We start from the raw sequence: 11425 nt of genomic DNA on the forward strand, positions 1-11425 counted from the left end.
GCCAGACAGCCAGGGGCGGGGGGCGGGAGGAGGGAGGAAGAGGCGAGCCGGCGGCGCTCTGGCCCAGGCGTGGGGGGGGGGGGGGGGGAAGCGGCCCTTGGCTGTAGCCAGGAAGGCGGCTGCAGGCTGGACCAGGCATGAGCAAGATGGGAGACTAGGTGGGTTTTTGCCTCCTCTGCGACCCCCTTCAGCCCGCTGGCACGCCGCAAGCTCCAACTAAGCCCTCAGGCCCTTCCTATCCACCACCTGTTGCACCCCATCCTTCCCTGGCCTCATGGATTTTCCCTGGTCTCACTCCACACCCAACAGTTCTTCAGAGCACATCTATTAGCCACCTTCCTTGACACAGGGAAGAAGACAGATTTAGGAGTCTCCCAGTAAGTTCTGATCTAAGCTACTCCACAGAACAATTTCAAAGGCATTTGGGGTCCAGAAAGTACCTTCCAACAGAGACTTAAGCAGAGACATTCACTAGAAGATGTTTTTTGAACCCCGTCGACATTGACTCAATGTGACCCATAGTTCAGTCCATTGACCACTGTGGGCTATGTGTCAGAGAGACTATCTGTAGTGAAGAGATCCTGGAAACAGCCTCTGCAAGACACTGTGGTCAAATCTTTCTGGAGACTTAGCTCCAGATGCTATGAGAAGTCAGAAGACTCAGAGAGGCACCCCTGTTGGAGAGAATATGTCAAGAATCTCAAGCATCCTTGCACTTCATCTTTCCTGCATAGACCCTACTGATTCTGATGGAAGACAAAATAATTGCAAGTTGATACCCCATACTAGCCGCAGCTTCACCTGTTGCTGTAGAAAGGGCTGTGTGCACCCCAGTTTGCATGGTAGCTCCACCTCAGAAAGGCTTTGCTGTACCATGCTAATCTAATACACCATCTCCACTGTCCCCCACCACCATATCACTCTGCTTTGTCATCTTCACAACACTGTCATCTTCACAACACTGCTCTCTAACTGATGATATTCCTGGGCATTTCTTTGTGAGCTTATTTACAAAGGATCTCCCTCACTGGAGTAATTCAGTGACAAACATACACATGCACATGCATATGCACACACACAAAAATTTGTCTATATAGTCATGCTGCATAACCATCCAGCCTAACAGGAGTTGGGGCTCCCTTCAGGTCTGGGACAAGAGACAAATTCCTGCACGACACATTTAGGCTTCTTTGTATTCACTTCCTAGTTCTCTGTCAGAGCCAGCTGACAGGCATGTGACTGGTGCAATTTCACAGGAACCTCCCCACACACAGAAGAGCCCCAGGCCTTTTATAATGATTGGATATTGCCATCTTGAATTTCTCAATAATGTTTGAATGAGTGGCCCTGTATTTTTCTTTTTCCTTCAGCCCTACAAATAATGCAGCTGGTTTTGCCATACATAGAAATGGTATACAGTAGTCAACAGGCAAACACAGAACTTCCTGAGCCTATGAAAAAGAAAAAGCTGTCATTTCATCAGCACCAGGCTGCTGTGGAAAATGATAAGCCTCCACTGACTGTGTCCAGCCTTGAATTTGGAGTGTCTTCTATGCGGGTCTCTTCCTCCACTGGCACTTGAGCTCCAGGACATGATGACTTGTCTGATTTGCTTGTATTCCCTGGAACCAGCCCAGTGCCCAATGACCACTAGGCATCATAAGCATTTGCTGAACTAGAGACTGAATCCTAGGCAGCCAGACTAGGCAAGTACTTACAACTCCTTCGGATCACATTCACCTTCCCTGTACAGGCTGACATTAATCACACTCTTTCCATCTCCCTTATTAACCTCACCCATGGGGTATCTATGAAGGAGGAATGTTACTGTTCTGTAATTATGCAAGTATTTGTTGTACCCCAGACTGCACCAGGCCTTGAACGTGGTGATGGAGGAATATACAAGGACTCAGGCACTGTCTTGGTCCTCATATGTTTTAAGGGAGGAGAGGGAACTTCTCATGAAAACCACTCATACAAGAAAAAAAGCCAATGAGGGCAACAGAACTCTCAGAAGATGTCTTGCATGAACCTGAGCCTGTTGCAGCAAGAGGAGGGGCTTAGTGGTAGCAGAATGACAAAGATGGACAATCCCAGAGTGTTGAAGGTGGAATCATGTGGCGCTGGACAAAGAATTAAGAGGAGTTTACCAGAAGTGTTTGCATGAAGAGGAATTGTGAGAGACAAAGCAGGAGCTCGCAGCAGGACAGGCTAGTGCCAAGTCCTGAACAGCAAGCTAAGACTATATGTTATCCTGTGGGCAATGGGGAATTTCAGAAGAGTATTGAACAGGGACTTTGCATGTCAGAACTGTGCTTCAAGAAGATCCCCCTGGAGGGGCAGACAAGAACATTTGCAAGAAGCAGAGGCTGGAGGAACCATGGGAAAGAGCAACGCCAGGGACATCTAATTGATAGGATCAGCAGCTCATTAGATGGAATAAGGCAGGAGGCAAAGGAAGACAGGGTCGCTGGAGAAGATTCACAGGGTCTTCCCAGGGGACTCAGGTGGTAAAAGAGAAATAAAGCAGAAGGTGGAGGCAGGGCTTTGAGTCACTGAAACAGTTCTGTGCATTTTTTCATTTTACTTTCTGATGTCCCATTATAAATAAACATTCACATTTATTGTCTAGTTCTGTGTACATACACATATGTGCATGTGTGGGAAGTATACTTCCTGTTGCCCAGCTATGTGTACTTCAAATATGCCTCTCTGAAATTTGACGTTCAGACTGGCTTTTTAAAAAATGTTAATATGGCAGCTGTATTTTCATGATTAAACCAAACTACCCATTGGTTACAATAGCAGTGAGCAACCCCCTTGTCAGTGGTGAATTATCAAATTTAATAACCAACATCAAAACACTATGTGTCCTGTTATGTTTGTAGTTTAGGGATAAAATTGGAGCTCCTGGTCATAAAGTCTGTGTGTTGCTACCCGAGCTTGGCCCCAACTATACAACATGGGTGACATGCTTTTCTTATTAGACCAAGTGAAAAATACCAACCCACACAAGTCACGCAAGACTCGTAGCTTATTAAGTACCTGGGCTTACTCGAGGCCAAGATGCTGGAGACATTTCATGTAGCAAGCTGAATAAACAACTATCTACAGGCTTAAGCCAAGTGCTGGGATGAATGAAGGGGCAAGCAAGAAACAGCCAGACTTCAGAGCAGATAGACTGACACTGGGAGCAGAGTCAGCTTGGAATAGTGCTCAGGGCTCTGTGCTCCATTGCAGACAGGGCACAGTTGGAATTCTCTGGTGAGATACTCACTAGAGGACCACCAACAGGTTCTTTAAAGCCCCCTGAGCCTCATGTTACTTATGTGTAAAAATGGGAATTATAATGCTTCACACTTCATGTGCACTCAATGGCACAGGCTATCTAAAGCATTTTTCAGCATCTGGCATATGGTCATTACTTATGTTCATGCCATTCTTATCATTATTATTATTAGCTGATAACTGACAAATGACAGAACAGGCACATCTGGTATCCCTGAGGTCTTGAAAGCACCCTGGAAGTATCTGCACAAGGAGTAAGACCCCAGTTCCAGAATACACTGCAGAAAAAGGGCTCATGTCCCAAGAAGGTAAAAATAATATGGACAAAACAGGACTCTAGACCTTAGGTAATTGAACTACTTAGAAAGCACCCCAGGCTAGTGGTATCCAATCTATAAGGGAAAAGAGGCATAAATGAGTTGGTGATTAAGGCTCACCAGCATATGGGTGGTATTCAAAGTCATGGAACTGGATGCAGTCACCCAAGAGAGAAAATACAGCTTCAACGTGAGTCCTAAGAGGGTGTCATAGAGGTCAACAGGGGGAAAAAAGGCCATTTTTAGTGGGCTGGTGACTTCGACCATTTGCCTGTGAGTCGTGTACTCATGGCATACATTGGTTCAATCAGTGGGGTGGTCCTTGGTGAGTTTGATGTGCGCAGTTACGGTGAAGCAGTGGATAGAGTCTGTTCACAGAGACTTGAGAATATGAAATGTCAGGGAGAGAGGAGAGATGGTGAAAACTAAGTGCTGATCATTGGGCTACAAATAGACATCTTTAGGGTCCTTGACAAGAAAATTTCCTATGGGTCCGTGAATGCGTTGGGAAGGGTGGGGAAGAGAGGTAAAAGATGGAAGACTAGAAATTGGAGACAAGGAGCACAGACAGATTCTTGGAGGAGGTTTGATGCAGAGAAAAACAGCAATATGGGGCAGTTATTGAAACAGGAAGGAGACTCAAGAGGAAAAAGAAGGAAAAGAAGATGAGAGGTAATAGTTTTGAAACAGCATTAGAGAAGGTAACAACTCTATCTCCAAACTCTGAGGGATACGGAATGTGGGACTATAAATTCCTTGAAGTGAACACCAGAGCTGGTGCCTGATTGCAGTGTTATCACTGGATTAATGGCTGCATACACGACTGACAGGTCTGCAAAGGCAGCCATGTCCTCCAGGCAGAGAGGAGCTAGATACAGATTTAGACAAAGAAGTGGAGGTACTGTTCAGAGATGAGGTAGGAAGGTGGAGGCACTTGTGTCCTATGGCAAGGGAGCCAGTGGGGGCTTTTGAAGATGTGTAGAGGTGCAAGAATGTCCAGGGGTGCCAGGGAAGTAAGTGGCTGAAGCAAGAGCAGTGTGGGGATGGGTTTTGGGCTGGAGAGCACAGTAGAGGTCAGTGGGTAGGGAGTGTGGTTTGGGTGAGGTTCCAGGGAAACAACCATACTCCTACCTCCTCCCCTGTCATTGCAGAGTAATTTAAAAAGAAGATATAGGGTGCAATAGATACAGAAGCATGGATACTTCCCACATTCCCCAAGAAAGACAATAGAAGCTATAACTTAGACCTGTAGCCAAACAGACTTCTAGAAATGCTACCTCATCCCTCATCCCTCCCTCAAATCAAACCTAGTCACCCTTCCTGAGGACAAACTGCTATGAAAAGCAGATGATCCTCCTGCATGTCTCAGAGGCCCTGGCACTGGAAAAAGGAGAGTAGTGATGGCCGTGTTTTCTTTGCCTTATCTTACTTGTCAAATAGACCCTGCTTCTCCTCAGAAGGAAGTCAAGGAGCAGAAATGTTGCCCTCATAGGGCATGCAATAGATGTCCCTATTGTATGGGCAAAGTGGAAACACCAAATGGAGGAGGAATCATTTCATTGCAAATATCCATGTTCTTTTCCATTTAAGCTTAATAATTAAGCCTGAGGCAATCCCCAGGTGGGGCTGAGATCCTCATGTTTGTCACAGATGTTGAGAGGAATGGGTCAGTATTTCTCAAAGCCTCTGAGTACAGGGATGATTCCCATCTTCATGAAGCCCTTCCTGCAATACCAATCTCTACCCTTCATCTTTGTGACACATTCTGCTTCTCCCCTTTCTCGCTGCTGTTCTGGGTGATGGGAATATGGTGACAAGCCTAAGTACCTGCCTTCATGAAGTTTACATTTTTTATGCAGGGGGACAGGAAGTACACAGACAAGAAAATAAATCTGATTGTTTTTAGCACTGAATGTCATGAAGAAGTTAAAATTGGTAACATACCCAGTAATGACTATAGGACAATGACTGAGGGAACTGTCAGTGTGGCTAGGTGCAGGGGATATCTTGGACTCCTCTTTGGTTATTTTTTTGGGCAGCTAGGAAACTCAGGACAATCAGCTTTGAAACTATTTTTGCCATCTCTAATTCCAATGTGGAATAAAGAGAGTTGGAGGAAGGTAAAATGACAAGGCTATTAATATATGAGAGGCTGCCAAGCCATTATCGTTTATTTCAAGTGGTGGTAAAAGCAGATGACTCATCCTTCAGAGCTGCAGGACTTTGCACCAGACATTCTGGATGGTTTACTGGCTTGCCTATTTTCCTGAGCCTGAAGTTCAGGGAAAAGGGCTTCTGAGTTTGATTAACTCTGAGTAGCTGTATTTCTTACCTCCGCCCTAAGAAAGACTTTCCCAAAACATCTCACGGGAACAAATAGATGTGTCCACAATGGCTGGGAGTAGGGTGGTTTCTTAGGGTAGATGGAGTTAGGTTGCTAGCATGTATTTTTCACAGTCCTTCACCAGCCACACTTCCTTTCCATGAAGGTGAAGGAGGAAAGTCATTGCTAAAAGGAACACCTTTTCCTTGGCTCCCTGATCAAACATACCCGACTTAATGAAAAGCAGTTCTCCTCCCAAAGCTCTGGAAAATCAATTGCCCAGTTCATAATGCTTGCTGGGCCCAGCTGCTGCTCAGTCCTAACAATTAGAAGGATTGAGCATGATCTAATGCTCCGAGAGGCTCCTCCAAAGGAAGCTCTGCTAGCAGATCTTCAGTCTGTTAGCAGCCTGTTCTACAAAAGGGACTTGTTCCAACAGATTGGGAGGTGAACTCGCCAAGGAAGTATGCAGTTTCAGTGTAAAGAGGTCTTTGTAAGAAGCAAGCATACTCTTTTTCTTTTTTTTTATGTGCCATCAATAGCATCACCTGTAGGGCTGCAGTTCCAAAATTATTAGGACCAGTGCTGATGTATGAAATAGAAAGGGCTCAGTGGTGAGCTAGATCAATCAAAGGCCTATTTCTATGGAGAACTTTGACAGAAAAACCACAACAGAGAATGTTTTCCCCTCCAAGAGCCTAGTATGATGGGCTATAGGCAGAATCAGGATTTGTAAAGGACTGGAAATTGTTTGATGAAGCTTTTTCTGACACAGGAATCTATCCATAGTCTCCCTCACAAGTGGAACATTCAACGTTGGTCTGAACCAGAAATGGGAAACCCACTACCCCACAGGACTGCCAGCATAACTTTCAGACAATCTCTACAGCAAAGAAGTCCTTCAACAAGATAGGTGAAGAATTTTCTGACAGAGGTAGAGGAGCCCATCAAATTTCCCCCTTACTTTTCAACTCTAAATTGGCTGGTGATAAACATTTAAATGTGAAAATATAGAGCCTGTCCCTTACCATTCTTGTGCTCTGTGTACAACTTTGCATCTTTTGGTATTTATTTTCACTAGGAAAATAAGCAAATTACACATTATCATAATAATTCTGATATATGTGAACTAAAGTCCCGAAGTCAACACTAAAGCTTCAGCAAGTTCTTCAAAGAGGCTGTTTACATTTAGTCTACACACAGTTCTAACTATCCTGTGGAAAGCTGATTTCCCATCCCACAGCAATTTAATAGCAAAATTAGAAGGAAAGAGGGCTTATTCATCTGATAATACAGACTACAAATAGTTATTAGTATTGTTAAAATCAATGCAATTAGCCTTAGAATTTTCAGGGTTTTCTTGGAAAGGAAAATCACTTTCCTTTTCTGAGCCTCAGTTGCTATTTCTGTTTGTTTATTTGATGTGAGAAAGATGATAGTTCCCTCGCATATTTAGGCTGTGTTATTGCTCGAGTCAGATATTGTGTTGGATCATTTATGGTGCTTTTAGCTGCAAATAATGAAAACCCTTACTCAGACTGAATCAAGACAACAAAAACATTTATAACACGAAGTCCAGACATATGTGGGCTGCTGGGTTGCTTAATTCAGCACCTCAATAATGTCATTGAGGACCATCTCACAGTGCATTGTAGTTGCTTCTCTTCTCCAGTGGCAGAACCAAAGATCTAAAATTGGACTTAAAGTCCTCTAAAAATGAAGTCTTATTTCTGTCCACTGCCTGTGTCTCCTTAGGACTATGGATATTCCAGTCAGCAATTGTCTTCTGTGTGAGGCCATGTTGGGGGAAAAATATCCCTGAAAGTTAAAGAGAGCTATCTGATTTCAAAGGGGCTTTGATGTCATATAGGCTGTGAAGTCCCATAATTCCAGGAAGAATCTGATTCCATGATAAGTTCAGTTCAGGATACTTATAATCAGGAATGTGAGAACATTGGATAGTTAGAGGGATTAGATGAGAATTGAAACTGACATGTTTCTCTAGTTCCAAGGTGCTGAGACTGGGTTTTCTCCACTAGGTGTTCAAGGGGCCCTTCAAGAATTTAAGGAGTAGGGGCTGAAGATGTGGCTCAAGTGGTAGCGTGCTCACTTAGCATGCATGAGGCACTGGGTTCGATTCTCAGCACCACATAAAAATAAAGTGAAGATGTTGTGTCCACCTAGAACTAAAAAATAAATATTTTTTAAAAAGAATTTAAGGAGTGGAAATGAAAATGATCAGATTTATGGTTTTTGAACCGTTAATCTGGCTGTGAGGGCAAGCATGGATTTGAGGACATGAGTGTGAGACCAGAGGTTGCTGGACCTCTAAGCACCCAGCAATATTCTCTGTTGCAATATTCTAAGAGAAAAATATTGACAATGTCAGCTAGGTCAATACAGGGAGGAAGGAGAGAAAGGGCTGAAAATCTATCAAGAAGTGTCTCAACCTGGTAGCTGGTGATGGTTGAATGTTCTTGGTGAGGGAGTGTTCAGCTGATGGGCACCTTCAGGATTCACATTTGGCCTCCAAGTGCCTCTGGTATCCTTCACTGAGATGGGCTCTGCATAAGACACAGGAAGCCATGTGATAGCAGATAGAGGTTTTTGCAATTTCAGCTATGTTGATCCCAAGTCCAAGTGGAAATTTCCAGGAGGCAATTTAATACATTGGGGGAGAATTTAGGATAGAAGTCTAGGTTAGAGTTGGACTCATTAATATCAGGGATACTATTGTATAACACTGTGTGTTTTACAAAGCATCTTAGTCTTCATGATTTTATTTAACCCTTGTCCCAGTTCTATGAGGGAGTCATTATTTTTCCCACTTCCTAGCTGCCTGCAACTGATCTTGTAGAATTACAATGCATGGATGGGATTAATTATTCCATTTGCCTCTGCACCTTGTCTAGGCTCTTGGTCCTGAGTATGCTACAATTTTGCTTTACCCAGCTCTCCTCCCATGCCTATATCTACTCCAGCCTCCTTCTCCCTGTGTTCCTATTGAAGTCATTCAACTCTGTCTTATAGTTTGAATCATGGCTCTGACAATTCTGCCTTGTATTTCTGGTATCTGGCTCCATCTTTATATCCTTAACTTTCCTGACTCGACCCAGTCCACCCTCTTTGGATCTTGGACTCTGTCTGTGGCATAGGCTAGCTGGACTTTGGGTTCTGGGTGACAATGCCTCATGAGTAAATACGGGATGAATGAATTTCATCCTATTCTTTTCATTCCCTCTCAGATCTGCTTTCTTGCCTAGTAGGTCATGAGGGAATGACTGGTTTGCTTGATTGGAAAACAAAACCCAGTGAAAGTTCACACAACATGTTAAACAGAAATGAATGCATTGTAGACTAGAGGATAATTTTCCAGATGACTTATTTTGGGGAGGCAGTGAGGATAATCTAAAAGGTTAGTAACAAAGGTGAGTTGAAGGAAGGGGATTCCAAAGAATAGAATGAAAGATCTGGCTCCTGCTCTCAAGTCAATGGGAAGCCATGTCATTGGGTTCTCAGAGCAGGAGGAGGTGAGCAGAACTGTGTTGAGGACAACCATACTTCATTCCCAGGATGGAAAGTAAAATATCTGCATGAGAGCATTTAACATTCACTACTTTTAGCACCAAGACTTTGAAAGGGGTTATTCAAACTATATTAGGAGGGAAACACATCTCCCAGATATAGCTCATTATTCTTCCTTAGTGAAACCAAACATACCCAATATGTGTAACCTCTTTCTAATGACTCCCATTTTTTTGTGAATTTTACTTCCTCTCCTTGGCAATGACCATAGTTTTCTCAGTTGCTACTTATATTAATTTTTTTTACTCCTATGTAAAATGGCTCCAAATTGATGTACTTTGTCAGTGTATATATCTCTTTATAGAGTTTCATATATTTCCTTGCTAATCTATGAACAGCTACTTCTCAAGATTGTCAAAGAGCCTGCTTCTTGCATGAATCCACTCTTTCTTGGGATTTTTCATTTGCTTTGAGGTTGGAATATAGATACATACATTTCATAGAATTCTATGTAAAACGAAGCTTGTAAGTGATGCATAAAATCCCCGTGGACGCACTCTGAAACAAAATAGATGCAATGGGAAGCTTGGGCTTCATGATCATAATTTTAGCAGCTCTGGATGCTTTCCCCTCCCTCTCTCTATCTCTATTTCTCTCTGTGTTATTTTCTCATTAAGCACAGCTTATTCATTCCTTAAGCAAATATTTTCTGACCACTTATTAAATGTCAGGGACTCGTCTTGAGCCTGGGGATATAGAATTAAGCAAATCAGAAAAGGTCCTTGGCCTCATGAAGCTTTCATTGGGTGGGCAGAGACACTTTACATAATATATGAGAAGACACAAATGCTATGAAGATAAATGAACAGGGGAGGAGAATAATATTGTGTTTAGGATGCAGATTTTTATTTTTAGTAGGATATCATGATTCATAATGTAACTCAGTGGAGGGAATGAGCCACATGGATGTATAAGGGGAAAAGATTCAAGGAAGAAGGAGAAGTACAAAGACTCTAGGGGGGCAGTGAGTTCATGACTGGTGCTTTGGGGAAATGGCAATGGGGTCAGTGTGGCTAAGTAGACTGGGCAAAGAAAAGATTGGCAGTAGATGAAGTCAAGGAGGTAAGAAGGACCAAATCCTGAAATGTGTTTTTCATTATTTCTTCTATGCTTGATTTATTATTTTTTGCACCATTGTAATGGTAGCTACTTGAGATAATCTATAAACAGTAAGTTTAAATGTTAAGACAGTTCTCTTAGTTTAGTCTCAGCCATAGTCTTAACTACCTTAGATTGGTTAGATATTCTATTGGAAGTTTAAGAATACCTGTCTTCTTTTTGGTCATTTGGAATTACTTAAGTAGTTACTGTTTCTACATCTGGGAACCTCAAATTTCTCAAATGTCTTTATTCCCTTCTATCTCAGGTCAAGGAAATTCTTGTTGGAGATCACCTCTGTTTAATGTTCTTCTGAAAGCATTAGGAGAGCAGCCAACAAAAACTTTCTAACATTTTCCAATCACTTTCTCCAGAGCTATAGACTTAGTAGGCATTAGACTGCAGTCAGTTATTTTAGGTTATCGTTTCATCATGCTTTTCCATGACATGAAAAGAGTTACTAGCTTTTAAACTGATAATATTGACAAAAATATCAATATTTTTGTCCCTTCCACTTACCTGCTGGGGATTTTTTGTACCCTACTTCAAGACACAATTCCATTTTGGTTAGGGGAAAGCTAAGCTGTTGTAACAGAGACCCATCAATAGTCTATGACTAAAATACATCTAGTCAATAACTAAAATGTAGAACTGGAAGTTTTGTATTTAAAAAAAAGTTATGGACATGTTCAGTTGGGTCAAATGTGGAGGGAATAATATGATCAGTTCCCAAGTACTATACTTTTGAGCTAAATTTTAATAATCATTAATTCATGTGAATTTAGATTCATCCATACCTCACCTATTTCCCCTA

The sequence above is a fragment of the Spermophilus citellus genome, assembly GCF_964194105.1.
Source record: "Spermophilus citellus genome assembly, chromosome: X".
Classification (NCBI taxonomy): Eukaryota; Metazoa; Chordata; class Mammalia; order Rodentia; family Sciuridae; genus Spermophilus; species Spermophilus citellus.